General features: G+C 44.1%; 1 protein-coding gene across 1 annotated transcript in view; it reads right to left on the reverse strand.

Moving 5' to 3' along the window:
* The window catches only part of LOC128592646 (WAS/WASL-interacting protein family member 3-like), a 43,608-nt gene that overhangs the window by 7,902 nt on the left and 18,153 nt on the right, over nucleotides 1-17,553 (reverse strand). The gene's annotated exons all lie outside the window — the stretch shown is intronic.

The raw sequence follows: 17,553 nt of genomic DNA on the forward strand, positions 1-17,553 counted from the left end.
AGCCCAATTCTCCCCACCATTCGGGTGTGGGAGCTGGTGGGAGGCGCACTTTTTGCACACCTTATCTCCAAGTGAACAGAGCTGGTGCTGAGAGTGCTGGTTATGGACAATGACTTCTAGGCTCCTGGACCACAGCCTGTCCCTGTGCCTGGCCCCGCCCCAGCCCAGCCTGGCTCTCCCAGGCAGCATCAGCTCTGCTTTCTCACCTGTAAACACTGGGGCCTATAAAACTCAGTGGGGCCCTCCACCTGGGCCCAACAGGGAGCACTGAGTCACCTGTTGAGGTCACTGAAAGTCAGGCCTCCTCCCTGTTCACGGTCAGTCACAGGGAGGGAGCTCCTGGGGGTGTGGTTCCATTGCAGGGGATAAAGGAAGAGAATTCTGACTGCTTCCCTGTGCAGGCAGCCTGAGAGGAGGCTGAGGAAATGACTAGGGAGGACTCTGACCTGACAACAGTGAGCCCACAGCTGGCTCACGGGGTGTGGAGACTAAGCCATGCAGGGGTATACGGCCCCACCAGCTACGGTGGTAGGAATGATGGTCGACAAGGTGGGCACCTGCTGTTTGCTCCTCAAATCTGTCCCTCTTCTGGTGAAAGCACTCTGCCCTTTTGGAGGGTACTAGCCCTCACCACTCTCAGGTTAGGCGCCCATCAGGGCAGGAAGGCACAGGCTCAGGAGCAACCAGGACGATGTGCTCTCTCCCTTGGTTTCAAGGTCTGGGGAATCCTGGTAAGAATCTGGCCCAGGACATGGACACTGGAGGCATGGAAGTCTGGGACAGAAATCCCAAGGTCTGTGGCCACATCCTTCTGGCACTGGGACCCACTTAGCTATGGCATCTAGACTGTGAAGCTCTTGAGGAACCAATTCCCTCTATGGTTTAAATTTTGTCGATCTGGAGTTCCTGTTGCTAGCATCTGAAGAGTTCTGATGAATTCAATAAACCAAAGTTTGGACAACATTAGGCAATTCACACAGTAGTTAGAGCCAGCATCTCACTTAAATTCGTAGCTGCCACACAAGGTGAGTCCAATTATCCGTGTCTGAAAGAAGAGGAGCAAAGGCTCTGAGGTTAAGGGCTCCCCTGTCCCTGTGAGAAGTTAGTGTGACCTGGCACCCAAGCCTTCTGAACACAGACCTTGTCCTCCTGCTAAGTCTCAGGCCCTGGTGGCCAAGGAGGTGACAGATGGCTGAGCCACAAAGGGCCCCAAAGTGTGTAGAGAGAAACAGCTCCACCGGGTGTTCACAGCCACTACAAATTACACTCACAAAGAATTCGTGGCAACGAATTTATTTGCCTGATGTCAAATAAAAATAAGACAAATTTATATGTTACATAAAATAATAATTGCAATTATCTTTATCAAAAGCTGTTGCATAGAACTTTTTTAAGACTAGAAGAAAATATATCCAAATGTTAATAAACATAATCTTTAATGATGGGAATGCAGGTTTTAAAATTTTTCATTTTTCAACACCTTTCTGTGATTTCCATGATAAATATTACTTCAAAATGAAACATAATAAGCTTTATGAAACATAAGAGAAGGGAGAAACCACCTGATTAAGTAACAGTTTTCAGTAAGTAACCAATTTCATTATCTGAATCCACCACCGTGGGCGTCAGGGGAGACGCGCCTAGTCTGCTGGGAGTTGGGGACTCACTGCTCCTTTTCATCAGTTGTTTCTCATCACAATGAGAAGGCATGTGTGGGGCTTCCAAGGCCACTCTCCAGTGCTAACCATCCCCATTATTGGCCTCTGCCTAAATTCACACTTACTCTCGGTGCTCATGGGAGACCTCAGCTGCGTGGGGCAATCAGATCAAACAGCCTGCCAGCGCTGCTGCTGTGGCTGGTTCAAGGTTGTTCTCCTCCAGGCCGCTGCCTCTGCTGGACACCGCATGCTCACAACAGCCTGGGAGTGGGGGAGTGAGGGAGGCAGTTCCGGTGATGCCCTTTTCATAGTGGGGGAAACTGAGGTTCAGGGAGGCTCAGGACTGGCACTTGGTCACAAGTCTGGTGAGGGACAGAGTTCACTAGCTGCAACAAATCTGATTCCAAAGTCCAAATCATCGGCCACCCTATGACATCACCTCTCTGAACAAACGTTAACCTAAGAGTCAATCCTTCAAGATGGATCCCAAGTGGCTAACTGAAACTAAATTTTAAATAGAGCCAGGTGGCATTGCTGATGAGGGTCACACACCTACTCTGAGATTCCCCCCAAATCCACACCTTGGTCTAATTTGGGGACTTTCAGAGCTCAGCAATATCAACCAATCAGAACTCAGCTGAGTGGACAAACCAGAACTAAGCAAGTTTGAAGCTGCCATCTGCATAAACAGACCTGATTGGAAACCTGGGTGAGAACTTTATAAAAACCAAATCCTCCTTTTTCTCTCTGTGGAACACAGATTCCTTTAATGTGGAAGGCTGTCTCCCCTGATTGCAAACTGTTCACTGGAATAAAATCTCTTTCCTCAAAAGTCTTCTTCAAAGAACTTTTGTTCACATTCTTGGTGTCAGAAACAGGATTTGAATTAATCCCCCACTCTCCTCCCAGTCCTGAACCAACACCTTGGTACTAGCAAGAGACACTTGAGCTTCTTTGTCTTTGGGGAATAGGGAGGGGACCTAGTGGCTAAGGCAAGTGTTCTGAAATTCAGACGTTCAGGTTTTGGGGAAAGTCTTGGGGTCTTTATTCTTTCCCCCATAGGTTCTCTTCATCTGAACCCCAGAGGCGACTTCCTTTCAGCCCTGGGCTTTGGGGTGGGGGTAGGAGCTTCCATGCTAGTTCTCTCTTTCTGGATCTTCCCTGTTAGCCTTGGATTTGGAAGTGGGGGGCTTCCAGTCAACCTTCTCCATCAGGAACCTGGAGGAGATCCTCCCAGTCAGCCTGGGTTAGGGAGAGGCCTTCAGACAGTCCATAAAATTTTGCCGGGACGCTCATGCGAAGAGCACTGGAACGGTCAGTGCAGGTCAGTGCAACACATAAGCCCCTGTTTTAAGTTTTTCCCTGCTCATCAGCCACCTTCTGGCACTCTAGCTGGCTTTATGAGCAGGAAGTTACCATTGGCTAGATCTTTGGACAGAATAATCTTAAACTTTGTTGGCAAAATGGAGCTCCTTCGAAATTCCAAACTTGCCTAGTTACAGCCACAGAACAAAGAAAATACCTAACTTCCCAGAGACAACAGGAAACCTGTTTTCCACTTGGCACTTTGAAAGTTCTAAGAGGAATCAAGGGGTCTGTCTTTTTTTTAAGACAGAATCTCACTTTCTCACCCTCAATAGAGTGCTGTAGTGTCATAGTTCACAACAACCTCAAACTGTTGGGCTCAAGTGATTCTCTTGCCTCAGTCTCCCAAGAACCTGGAACCACAACGCTCAGCTATTTTTGGAGCCGGGGTGGCCCTCTGGCTCAGGCTGTTCTCAAACTCCTGAACTCAGGCAATCTACTGGCCTTGGCCTCCCAGAGTGCTAGGATTACAGGCAGGAGTGGCCACCTCCGGCCTAAGCAGCCTGTCTTAGAGAAAGTAATTCCAAGTTGAGTGAGCACCTTAATGAAGTAGGAAGAGAGATTAGCACTTGTATGTCTGAAACCAAAGCAGGGCGCCGGCCCCATGTACCGAGGGTGGTGGGTTCAGGCCCAGCCCCGGCCAAACTGCAACAAAAAAATAGCCGGGCGTTGTGGCGGGCGCCTGTAGTCCCAGCTGCTCGGGAGACTGAAGCAGGAGAATCTCCTAAGCCCAGGAGTTGGAGGTTGCTGTGAGCTGTGTGAGGCCACGGCACTCTACCGAGGGCAATAAAGTGAAACTCTGTCTCTACAAAAAAAAAAAAAAAAAAAAAACACATTTTTGGAAGACCTCTTCTCCTCTGGCCACCCTGTCTGCAACCCCACCAGTCTTCTGCAACTTTTTTGCCACCTCTGCTTTATCCTTCACTTTCTCCTTCCCCTTCACTCTTTCAGCTGACTATCTTGAAAAAATTTCTGAATTTTCAAGTCAGTGTCCCCTAGACATTGTAAAATGTGTGCCACGGATTGTTGGTATGTGACTGACGGTTAACTATTGCTTGCTTCTTAGGTTTTTACTGAAAATTACAGTTTCTAACAGTTAACATTGTAACTGTTGTGTGCAATTAGACTAGTAGAACTGAGAAAGACTATTATGTATGAGAAAGAATTTTGTGTCGTAGAGTAAAATGATTATGTATTGATTATTTAAGAAAGAGGAGTGTATGACAATGCAGAAAGTCCTAGCATGCCATAATGGGCAGAGTAAGTTACTGGTAAGGTCTATGAAAAGATACAAATTTTTCTGTGTGATCGGGTTGGCTAAAATTGGAAGGATAGCGTGTGGATCTTTTCAGATGTTAAAACGTACTCATTCAGAACTTAAATTTTTGCTTCCGTGTATTAGAACAGCAAGTTTTCTTAAAATATTGATTTGCTAGAGGTTTTGATGTGTGGTTCTGAAATCTGTAAAGTTTCTTTCTTTCTTTTTTTTTTTTTTATTAAATCATAACTGTGTGCATTAATGCGATCATGGGGCACCATACCCTGGTTTTATAGACCGTTTGACACATTTTCATCACCCTGGTTAACATAGCCTTCCTGGCATTTTCTTAGTTCTTGTGCTAAGACATTTACATTCTACATTTACTGAGTTTCACATGTACCCTTGTAAGATGCACTGCAGGTCTAATCCCACTGAACTCTGTAAAGTTTCTCCCTCTGCCACCTTTCTTCCTGAGATCTACCGAATGTTCCCAGTTTCAGTTTTTAGCTCTCCTTTCTACGCTTGAAAAGGTGTACATTTCTGCTTCACTGGGGGTGACAACCTTCTTCTTCAACCTCGTCTTCAACTCCTGCAATGTTTTTCTCTGCTTCTAGCACTGCTGTTATGGCCTGCTGCAAAGGTATTTATTTATCCTGAAGCAATATTTCCTCCAGCACAACTTGATTATGTACTTTTGGCTTTTCTTGATGTGTCTGAATTTTTCCTTGTAACCAGGAAATTTCTTACACTGTTTCTAAGAACCATGTCTTCCCCTGCTCTAGGTACTAGTTTCCTTGTTTACATTCTTCTGTAATGTAGTATACACTAGTAATTCTGGACACACTCCTCCTGTGCCTGATTACATCCAACCTCTATTTTTATCAGATTTAACTCCCAGGTTACCCTAAGTGGCTTTCCGTGAGGAAAAGAATTCACATTGCAGAAGGATTTCTTTTCTTTGCCTTTTAGATTACTGGCCTAGGAAACAAAGATTCCATGTTTTACCAAAATTTCCTATGCTTCATGTTATCTTTATTGAGCATTTGATTACTTGGTAAAACTGAACTTTAAAAGGTTAAGATCTTTATATCCACATATTCTGTGTTGGTTTTGAAGTCTTTTGATTATCACTCTGGTTAAATGAATAACTATTACTTAGCAGTGACCTATGAATCTGTTTAATCAAGTACTTTGGACCTTTTGACATCTTTGGCAGGTTTCACCAGGATCAAAATGCCAAATTAAGTTTTTGTTGTTTTTTTACCTAAAATTAAGTTTGGAATTTTCCAATTGGGCCTCTTACCTTGTGAGCTATTGAATGATTAGGCTTATTGGTAAATCCTAGAGCAAGCATTGTCAAATAAGAAATGGTATTAACTTGCTTTAAGTTATATTTTTATAAACATGTTATTAAAATGTTTCAAAATTGTATAAAATCCATAAAATTCCAATATGTCATATGTGTTATCAGTCATGATTATGATCATTGTGTTAAGTTGTATACTATAAAAATAGTTAAATCTCCTGGTCAATTGTGAAATTTCATTAGATTTTTGACCATGGCTATTTTTGCCATCCATAATTATTCTTTAAAATCTTCTCTGGAAGATTTGAAATAAGTTATAGTCCAAAATTACTTTTCCTAGAACTACTAATCAAGATTAAACAAAACAGGCGGCGCCTGTGGCTCAGTCAGTAAGGCGCCGGCCCCATATACCGAGGGTGACGGATTCAAACCCAGCCCCGGCCAAACTGCAACCAAAAAATAGCCGGGCGTTGTGGCGGACGCCTGTAGTCCCAGCTACTCGGGAGGCTGAGGCAAGAGAATCGCTTAAGCCCAGGAGTTGGAGGTTGCTGTGAGCTGTGTGAGGCCATGGCACTCTACCGAGGGCCATAAAGTGAGACTCTGTCTCTACAAAAAAAAAAAAAAAAGATTAAACAAAACAATTTTAATTATATGAACTCAAAAAATTGATAACTATAATGTTTTTATAACTTAAAAAAAAATGTTGGTTCTTTTGTTTTTCCAGATCAAGGAAATTTTCTTTCATAAACTAGCTATAGTTTGCAATCATTCAATAATGTATCCTTTTATGAACAGAGGTGAAGACATTTCTTTTTCTCCCTACTTGATTCCTCCAAAATTTGTGAATATTCTTATTCTTATTTATTATTTATTTATTTATTTGAGACAGAGTCTCAAGCTGTTTCCCTGGGCAGAGTGCTGTGGCATCATACCTCTCAGCAACCTCAAACTCTTGGGCTTAAGCGATTCTCTTGCCTCAGCCTCCCAAGTAGCTGGGACTACAGGTACCTGCCACAACACCTGCCTATTTTTTGGTTGTAGTTGTCATTGTTGTTTGGCAGGCCTGGGCTGGATTCGAACCTGCCAGCTTTGGTGTATGTGGCTGGTGCCCTAGCCACTGAGCTACAGGCACCGAGCCACTTATTCTTATTTTTATTTACATAAGTTCAATAAAAATCTTCTCTCTATCAGTAGAATATAATTGGGAACATTGGTTATATTATCAAGGGTTTGACTGAAATGCCATACTTAGGAATATACATAAAATACACGACTTTAAGGGTTCCCAGTCTAAATTCTGGCCAGGGCAATTAGGCAAAAGAAGAATATCAAGGGTATCCAAAGGGGATTATAGGGGATAAAACTATCACTTTCTGCTGATAATATGATCCTATACTTAGAAAATCCCAAGGACTCAACCATGAGACTCCTGGAAGTAATCAAAAAACACAGTAGCATCTCAGTATATAAAGTCACTGTTCACAAATCAGTAGACTTCATATATACCACAGTAGGAAAGCTGAAAATCAAATCAAAGACATAGTACCCTTCACAGTAGCATCAAAGAAAATGTAATACCTTCTAATATACTTAATAAAGGATGTGAAGTATTTCTACAGAGAGGACTATGAAACACTGAGAAAAGAAATAGCAGATGTTAACAGAGGGAAGACTACATACCATGCGTATGGATGGGAAAAATCAACATAGTTCAAATGTATACACTCCCCAAAATAATCTACAGATTTAATGCAATCCACATTAAAATTCCAATATCATATTTTGAAGATCTTGAAAAAACCATTCTATGTTTCATATGGTTTTTCAGGAAGAGAAAAACCTGAATAACCAACACAATTCTTCAAAATAAGAACAAATCGGGAGGTATTGTGTTAGCAGACCTAAGGTTATACACAAGTCAATAGTGATCAAAACAGAATGGTACTGACATAAAAACCGAGACATAAATCTATGGAATAGAATAGAGAACCTAGAGATAAAACAAGCCTCATATAGGCATCTGATCTTTGATAAAGCAAACAAAAGCATACACTGGGGGGAAATCCCTATTTAATAAATGGTGCTGGGAGAACTGGCTGGCCACATGGAAAAGACAAACTCTAGACCCATAACTTCTTACAAAATTAACTCACAATAAATAAAATATTTAAATCTAAGACACCAAACTATACAAACTATACACTATAGAAAGTGGGGGAAAAACTCCTAATGATATTGGCCTTGGGAAAGAATTTATGAAGACCCTAAAGATAATTACAGCAACAGCAAAAAAAGAAATAATTGGGACCTGATCAAGTTAAAAAGTTTTGCACAGCTAAGGGCACAATCAACAAAGTAAAGAAACAACTTTCAGAGTAGGAGAAGATATTTGCATCTACAAATCAGATAAAGAGCTAAGAACTAGAATCTATGAAGAACTCAAATCATCAAAAAAGAACAAACAACTCTATTAAAAACTGGGCAAGAGAGGATGGACAAACGACCAACAAACACTGAAAAAAATGCTCATTGTCTCTATCAGAGAAATGCAAATCAAAACCACTTTGAGATCAAAACCACCATTCTCACCTAACCCCAGTGAGAATGGCCCACATCATAAGGTCCCAAAACAAAAGATGCTGGCATGGTTATAGACAGAAGGATGTGCACTTTTTGTGTGACTGCAAACTAGTACAGGCTTTACGGAAAGAAGTATGGAGAGTCCTCAAAGAACTAAAGCAGACCTTCCATTTGATCCTATAATCCCATTGCTAGGTATCTACCCAAAAGAAAAAAAAGTCATTCTACCATAAAGACATTTGCACTCCAACGTTAATAGCAGCCCTATTAACAACTGCAAGGATGTGGAAACCACCCAAATGACCTTCAACATATGAATGGATTAATAAGTTGTATATATATATACCACAGAATATTATTCAACCATAAAAAGTGGAGAGCTTTGGGCGGTGCCTGTGGCTCAAAGGAGTAGGACGCTGGCCCCATATACCAGAGGTGGCGGGTTCAAACCCAGCCCCAGCCAAAAACTGCAAAAAAAAAAAAGAGATCTTTTATAACACTTCCTGGGTGATGTACTCAACTATTTACCTTAGAAAAGTAAACAATGTAACCTTATTATATGAACCTTCATATTAATCCAAAATGAAAATAAAAAAAGAATATTGGGCTCTACACAGGAGTAGAGAGATGGAGATTACACTTTTTAAAGGCACTTCTATATTGCTTAATTCTGTTATATGTTATAATCTTATAATTTTAAAAGAATAAAGTTTTTGAAAGTAAAAACAAATTACGCACTCCAACAGCTTTTAAAAAATGATTGTACCTTTCAAAATTTAAAAGAAAATTTACATAAAATGAAATTTACTCTCTTCAGTGTAGAGTTGTGCAAGTCATGTGATCATCATCATCATCATCACAATTAAGACATAGAATTTATTTTCATCACCACAAACTTTCTGCTGTTTCCCTTCATAGTTAGCCCTTTCTTTCCCCCTTAGGCCACCAATGATCTATTTCTGTTCCTATAATTTTTCCATTGCATATTTTAAAGGCTAATAATAATAAAAGTTCAGTTTTAAAGCAGCTGAAAATCTGAACACCTCTTTTCATAGATTTATTTGTTGAATATAACTAGAAGAAGAAGAACCAGAGGCAAGCTCTATACCTAAGAAGCATTTCCTTATTTCTTTGGAGTGCTATTCTTTATTAATGTAAGAATTATACATACAGTTATAAATGTTATAGCTTATCCTCATTATGTCATTTATTAAAATTATATTTTTTAAAAAGAGTGCCCAGCCTTACAGTGAATAAGTAAAAATTGTCACTTCCTGGCAGTCCTAAGGACCTTAGGAATGTAAATAAAATCAAAAGCTTCCTAGCCTCAAGAAGTTTTTAAATCTGGGATTCCTATAGGATGAACGTGAAGAGAAAAAGTTATGTTTCTGGAAAAAAAAACACCAAAACCTAAAGTATACCCCTTATTAGATTGTAGCCCTGTGTGTTGTTTTCAAGTTCTTGTTATCAACCTAGATCCTGAATTCTTCTATTTTTCTCCAATATTTGGCTACAACTAAATCTTAATGAAGTCCTCCAACCCTTTTCTCTTAAGCAAAACTAGGGATGTTCTGGGGACATTCAGGAGACATTTCCTCTACTCAAAATTAAGCAACTAAGAGGGTTAGATATTAAGATTAGAAACTAGCGAGATGGATTTGTAAACCCTGGAGGGATGTTCTGCCTAGGCAAGGCCTCTGCTGTGCAGAGACCCCCGGGGGAAGTCACCATCACCATGTCTGACCAGGAGCCAAAACCTTCAACTGAAGACTTAGGTGATAAGAAGGAAGGAGAATACTTAAACCCAAGGTCACTGGACAGGATAGCAGTGAGATTCACTTCAAAGTAAAAATAATAACACATCTCAAGAAACTCAAAGGATCATTGTCAAAGACAGGGAGTTCCAATAAATTCACTCAGCTTTCTCTTTGAAGGTCAGAGAATGGCTGATAATCATAGGCCAAAAGAACTGGGAATGGAGGAAGAAGATGTGATTGAAGTTTATCAGGAACAAATGGGAGTCCTTCGACAGTTTAGATACTTTTTTTTTCTTTTCCCTCAATCCCTTTTTATTTTTAAAAATAGTTCATTTGTAATGTGGTGTTCAAAACAGAATTGAAAACTGGCACTCCATCTCTTTAGAACATCCGGTAATTTGAATTCTAGTGCTCATTATTCATTATCTTTGTTTTCACTGTGCTGATTTTAGGTGATCAAGCCTCAGTCCCCTCCATATTGCCCCCTCCTTTTTAAAAATTACATGTGTGCACAGAGAGACCACTGTTTTCAGGACTGTGCATTGTCAGGCTTGTGGTGATAAATAAGACCCACCAATGAAGGAAGTATTTGTAATGACCTTCCACTTGGCCCTGAAGTTCTAGCATGTGTTTGCTTCCCTCCTGGACTGTGACTTTCAGTGGGAAATGCAAGTTTTTCAGAGTACCGAACTGTAGAAAAATGACCTTTCCTTTACGTGAAGCTATTTTTCGAATCTGAGGATCTGGACCAAAAGAATATCAAGTTGGAGTCAAGATGACAGATAAGGTGAGAATAATGACTCACTCCAAAGATGACTTCACTGTAAAGAAGACATTTTAAGATTTTTTAAAAAATCTTGTCAGAAGATCCCAGAAAAGTTTTAATTTTCATTAGCAAATAATAAAGTTATTCATTTAGAAGTGTATACAGCAGAACACTCGTCTTCTTTTTTTTTTGTAGAGACAGAGTTTCACTTTATCGCCCTCGGTAGAGTGCCGTGGCATCACACAGCTCACAGCAACCTCCAACTCCTGGGCTTAAGCGATTCTCTTGCCTCAGCCTCCTGAGTAGCTGGGACTACAGGCGCCCGCCACAACGCCCGGCTGTTTTTGGTTGCAGTTCAGCAGGGGCCGGGTTTGAACCCGCCACCCTGGGTATATGGGGCCGGCGCCTTACCGACTGAGCCACAGGCGCCGCCCCACTCATCTTCTTGGTTTTATTTGTACCTTTTGGCCGGCATATGGGTTTTAAATGGACATTGTCTATACCAGCTTCCTTAAAATAAATGACATTTGTAAAAATTAAAAAAAAATTAGAGACTGACTGGTCAGAGCTCAATGCAGACACGGGGGCTGCATTGTTCACCCTTAACCCTGACATGCTTTCAATGTCCCCTCCCAGAGTTCTGAATTCATCCAGATGGTCAGGGTAGCCAACCAACCTAGGACTGTCCCTAAGTATCTACCTGCCCCTTCCAGCTGGGACCCCTCACTGGCACTCACTGCCTTTTGCTTGTCCTGTCAGCCCCCTTACACCTCCTGGCAAGGACCTTCTTAGAAATCTACCAGGACCATATTTCCTTCTCCCAAAAAGAGGAAATAATTTTTACATTATCCTCACCAAAGATTTTGCCACAGAAACAGCTTTTACCCATCTTTTCAGTTATCCTCACCCAGGCTACCCCACTTTGCTCTCCAAGAGCTATCTGATCGTCTTTGGAGACAATTCAACATTGATGATAACACTTCAGATTGTGAAGAAAATTGTTCGGGACCCTCTCAAGTATGTGATTTCTTGAGGGTGGGGGTAACCCTAGTGAAGAAGCTAGATGGAGAAGGACTCTGAAGTTTTGGCTTGGAATAGGCCCTGCTTGAAAGGGATAGATATAATCAGAAAACCTTTCCCGAATTGCCTGCTTCATCACCCAAACCTTGCTCCTGTGGTCTTAGACAATTGCTTGAGACAATCGCCTTGCTGCACCAGGTGTGTGTACCTGTGTAAATACTTCCACATAGGTTGAATTAGAAACATCAAAGGTCCTAAAGCTGGCCAAATCTCCGAAAGGGACATGTTCAGGAAGCCTCGTGGCTGGTCTTACTAGACTAGATTTCCAAGTTCCAGATATTTCAGCAGGTTTTCCCCTGGTATAGAATCTCTTCTGCATTCCACCTTATGAATGAGTCTTAATGATCCTCTTCATGGTTGGGTTAAATATTTAGGTCCTCTTTAAAATTGTTCTAGCTTGTTTTAACAGATACCTGCAAGAGACTCCCAATAAGATTGTGCTGACCCAACACCTTGAGACTTTAAATTTGCTCCAGCCAGAAAATGGAACCAACTTAACCTAAGAGACTTTAATTCAAATTTAACAGCTAACCGAGTGTGTAAGTAAACGAATTGACTCTAGTTGCTCAATTGGTCACTGCCCTGCCCTGTCACTAGGATCCCTGTGAGGGACTAGATGGACCCAGATACTGTAGCCAGCCACTCCTGATGGAACACAGCCAACCTGTTCAGTCATCAACACTGTCTGCTAACAGATTTCAATCAAGAGGAGGTAATGCGAACAAATGTGAACCTGCAAGAGCCAATCCTTCAAGATGGATCCTAGTGGCTAATGAGGCCTAAATTTTAAATAGAGCCAAGCAGTCATTTGCTAACTCTAGGTCACACACATACTCTGAGTTCCCCCCAAACTCATACCTCTGTCTAACTTTGGGACTTTTGGAGCTCAGCAATGTCAACCAATCAGTGACCAGCTGTATCAATCAATCAGTGATCAGCTGTATTGACCAATCAGAGCTGAGCTACATTGACCATCAGAACTAAGCAAGTTTGACACCCCCTTCATTTGCATAAATAGACCTGATTAGGAACCTGGGTGGAAACTTTGTAACAGCCAAGCCCTCCCTTTGTTCTCTGGAGCACACTTCATTTTATGCCAAAGGCTATGTTCACCCAGTTTGCAAACTTCACTGGAATAGTGTCCTCCAAATTACTTGTCAGAATACTTTTGTTGACACCTCTATTTCACACAACATTCCTGGGTGACTTGTTTATTTGTCCCTTTCACAAATATTTTGAGCACCTGCTATATACACAATTCTTGTTCACAAAGGAGATGAGGAGGAAATGTGAGATACCAACTCACCCCAGCAACTCATAGCATGCTCACCTGCTTCAAAAGGAAGTGTGGGCACCTTGGTGTAGACAAAGGTCCGCCCCTCAGGAACTGGGTAGAATATAACAACTTCTATTTAGAGCTATTTTCTGTCTCATGATTTTTAATTTCTACTTTTTTGTGTTTTATAATATACATAATATGTTGCTATAGTAATATCCACATAAAACATATGTGATAAATCTTTGGTGTATAATCAAAAAGGCTAGAAGAGCCATCAATTTTATTTATGAGTCTATATAATAAAACTGTAAAGTGAAATTTCAAGTTTATATAGAGATTAAAATGAGGAAACAACTAATGTAGCAAGGGAGTTCAGAGGCCAGGAATGCTCAAGGAAGGCTTGCAGAGAAGGTGGGACCTGAGTTGGGTGGGCTGGCTCTGTCCAGGCAGAGACAGAGAAGAGGGCATACCAGGCAACAAGAGACTGTCATCAAGAAAGACTTGACTCTGACGATGCCAGTCCAGGACTGTGACCACGGCACTGGCCTGGAACACAGCCCCAGACTCAAGAACCTTCGTTTTGGATCTTCTGCTTCCTCTACCCCAAGACTCCACTGAGCTTCCTTGCTGGCCCAGCTTCCTTTCTAGCCCCTTCTCAGCCCACTGGAGCTCTGGGTTCAAGGTACATACCGACCTACTCTGCCTCTGCCCCTTTGTCCCCTCCACCTTCATCTCTGCTGGAACCCAGCTGTCCTCAACAGCCCCATTCCCTGGGCCCTCCTGAGTAGAGGCTGCTCTCTACCACCCAGGGCCAAGAAGTGGGCTGGGGAGGTGCTGCTTTCCCCTGGGGCTCTGAGGCTCCCTCCAAGCCTGTTTCTTGAGTTCTGCTCTCTGTAAGTCTCCTACAACCCGCTTCTGCCCGCCTGCCACACTCCCCTCCAGGTCCCGCTCCCCCATTCTTCCAGGCCGAGGCTCTAACCCGGAGCATTTCCTCTCACACCACTCACACGGCTACCGCCCGGGGCAATGTCCACCTCCACAGGGACCACCCTCCCCTGCCCACACCCGCAGTTCCCGACCTCCTCCCCTTCACAGGCCTTCACCTCCAGGCCACATCAGTCACCCGCACCCACACCCAGGGCCCAGCCCCAGCAGCCGCCCCACCTCCTCAGTGCTCACATGCGCTCTCTGTGCTGTCACCTGAAGCTAGCCTCAGGCTTCACAGAGAGCTGCTTTCAACCCTGCCATCTGCCTGTCCCCTCCTATTTTCACTTCCTGTCCAGCCTACAGAGGATTCTGTGGAAGGATTGTCCCCTTCTGGAGCTGTGCTCTGGGTCCATTCCCTTCTGCTTTCTCAGGCAGAAATTTGCTCCTTTACTCTACCCCGTCCCGCATCTTTATCTCCCCTCAGCAGATTTGTGTATATTTCCATGCTTCCCTACACTAACAACAAAACGCACCCCCGCCCTTGGCTTCCTCTTGCCTCTGTCCTGTTTTTTGTCGTCCCCTTATCATCAGGCTTCCTGACATCATCTCTATTTTTCTTACTTACTAGTCTCCGCTCAACTCCCAGCTGACTGGCTTGGAGATTCCCCATCCTAATGGAATTGGCCCTACAAGATGGCCAGAGGCTTCCTTATCAGGAGATGCCTGCCCCTTGCCCTGCTCCAGCCAACCCAGCAGCCTGGATCATCCCCTGCTTCCTGTGGGAGCCTTCTCCCCACTCGACACCACCTCTGCCCCCATCTAGCTGCTTCTCAGGCTCACTCCTAGTGTGCTTTTGTCGTTGCTGCTCCCAGACTCTGATCCTTCCCTTCTCTCCTCCACACCCCACAGCCTCCTCAGCAGCAACTGCTGCTGAGACTCACAACCACCCTCCCCTAGCCCAGACCATCTCTGACCTCCAAGCCGCTGGCCTCACACCTGGCCAGCCCACAGATGCCTGGAACTCAGCTGAGCACATCTGTCTTCCTCCCCTCAAAACCTCCTCATCCTCTTGCTCACGTTTCCCACCATGAACTCTCAGGCAGAAATCTCCATCTTACTCTACATCTCTGCCACCCTACACAGCCGAGCAGTAGCAATAGCAGCAACCGGCGCTGATGATAAAGATGCATTGCTCATCCCAGGCTCGTTCTCTGCAAAGAGCTAGGACATTGAGAGTGTGGGTCTCACTGCCCAGACTGTGACCGCGTCCCTCAGTGGGTATTCTGTGACCCATCTGGGCCCCCTGTGTACCTCATGCCACCCCAATCACTCCCCCACTTCTGTCTTTTTAAAACTCATTCTACCCAAGTGCCCCCCACCCCCAGAATTTAGCAAGTCCACAGTTTCCAGCTTCTTGTCACTTGCACAGCCTCTGCCATGAGCTTGGAGTCTTCTGTTTATAGAGAAGCTTCTTAACGGTAGATGGGAGGAGGCAGTTAGACTCCTGGTGACAGAGAGGGAAAGCTGTCAGAATATTCCACTGCAGCTGCAATTTGCTTCTCCCTTTTGGTGCACCGGGAGACCTAAGCTTGATTAGTTGCAGCTCGTGCACCAAAGTAGACTCTTACCAATGACAGGGAAGCAGCGCCCAGGAATAGCCTAACTTTGAACTCACTATGCCACCAGGCTCTAACTCAGAGCATTGCCAGTTCTCCTTCTGCCTGTCCCTTAGTGAAAGCATCATGGGTCACCTGGAAGGTTGGTCCCTCCAGTCTCTATGGGAGAATATCTCAGGCTCCACTCACCCTGCCACTGCAGAAGTTCCTTTCACTGGAACTTCAGTGAAAGTTGGTGATGAGAAAGGCCAGTGGGCAGCAGCAGGCCCCTGGGGCATGCAGAGCCTTGGACCAGCCACTGGACCTGGGGATCCGGGTGCTCTGATTTGTAAAGTGTGTGTAGTGACACCTGCCTGGCCTGGTGTGGACTGTGGAGCTAATGGAAGGAGAGGCCCATGGAGGGCCATGGTTCTCACACCCGACTGCATCGAAGCACCTGGAGCTTGTTCAAACACACAGTGACGGCCCTGCATTTCTCACAAGACCCAGTGACGACGGTTGGGGAACCCTGGTTTTAGAAAAAAGCACCTCATCTTGAACCCCCTTAGTGAACACTGTAAACTTATACAAAAGAAGGCCACTCCCACCTAAGCTGGAGGGATGGTTTCAGGCCTGCACACTGGCTCAGCTGGCAGCAGTGAGTCCCTCGACATCCACTACTCTTGGTCATTGTTGCAGTGATGTTGTTCAAGGCACAGATAAGTGCTGGCAACAGCCGTCAGAGGGGTGATCTGCCTGCACCCTCCACCCCGCTCAGCATCAGATGATCCTTTCCTGACTGTTACATGTTCTCTAGGCCCCATCCATGTGTGTTTAAAGAGGACATAAAGCCACACTTCTGCAAAGGCTTGAAAATGTTATAACATTGCATTCACAACATTTTCTCAGTCTCCTCTGCGCTCCCCTCGCACCCACATTCTAGTCCGAAGGACTCTCCACACAGGGAAGATGCCCACCCCAGAGAGGAAATGGAATAAACGCGTGTGCTGATGCAGGGGCAGAGGACAGCCCCTAAATGAGGTCAGCGTCCCTCCCAGGGGCACAGCCCCAGAACCACCCTGGCTCCTTCCTCCCTGCCCTCCATCTGCCTGAGGGACTAAATAAATGGCTTTTCCCCCCGAGTTTCTTGCCAAGTGTCTGCCCTGTTTTCCACAGCCGGCAAGGGCTGATCTTATCTGCACGGGAAGAAGGGGGCTTGTTCCCAGAGGGCTGAAGGCTGTGTATTCACTAACACGTGAAGCTGCAGAGGTTGAATTTCTGAAAGTATTTGCTGTTTTCTTTGTTAAATACTGTAATAAAATGTTAATCACTTCCTTACCAAAAACCCAGATCTGATTTAATCATTCAAAACCGCCACACTTTAATAAACAAAGTCCTTGGTGCAGTGGCCTGGCCTTCCAAAGGTGCTCAATAAGTATTTGTTGAATGAATGAGTGAATGTGTCCACTCCAGGATCATCTATCCATTTCAGAAGATCTGAATCAATCCTGGTTACTCTCATCTAAACTGAGTTTTCCTGTTCCTTTTACTCTTTCATTTTTTCAACCTCTCAGATGGGGCATAAAACAAACCCTCTTTCATCCTGCCACTGGCTGCCAAGGGACAACGGAGTGGGTCACTCAGCAATGCACAAATTAAAATCCACAGGTGAAGCGTCCCTATCCATTTGAAGCCCAACAGCCCTCCCCTCCCCTGCTCCTCTTCCAACCCCAGAGGAGCCCTCACCTTCCTCCTCATGGCCCCACAAGTGGATGCCAAGGGTCCCTTCTGGGGCTACCTGCCTTTCTCTGAATGCTGACATGTTCAGGAATCTGCAAGGGGAGGCGCTCTCCTACTGCTGTGAGAGAGGCCCTCCCGTATGGGTTCCTCAGGCTGGTAGTGCCCCACAACCCTTAGGCTTTAGAAGATCTGGGGGCTTGAAAGAGGACTGAAGAAGGACCAAAGCTGGAGGCAAGGGA

Source organism: Nycticebus coucang, chromosome 8 (assembly GCF_027406575.1).
Source record: "Nycticebus coucang isolate mNycCou1 chromosome 8, mNycCou1.pri, whole genome shotgun sequence".
NCBI classification, from domain to species: Eukaryota; Metazoa; Chordata; class Mammalia; order Primates; family Lorisidae; genus Nycticebus; species Nycticebus coucang.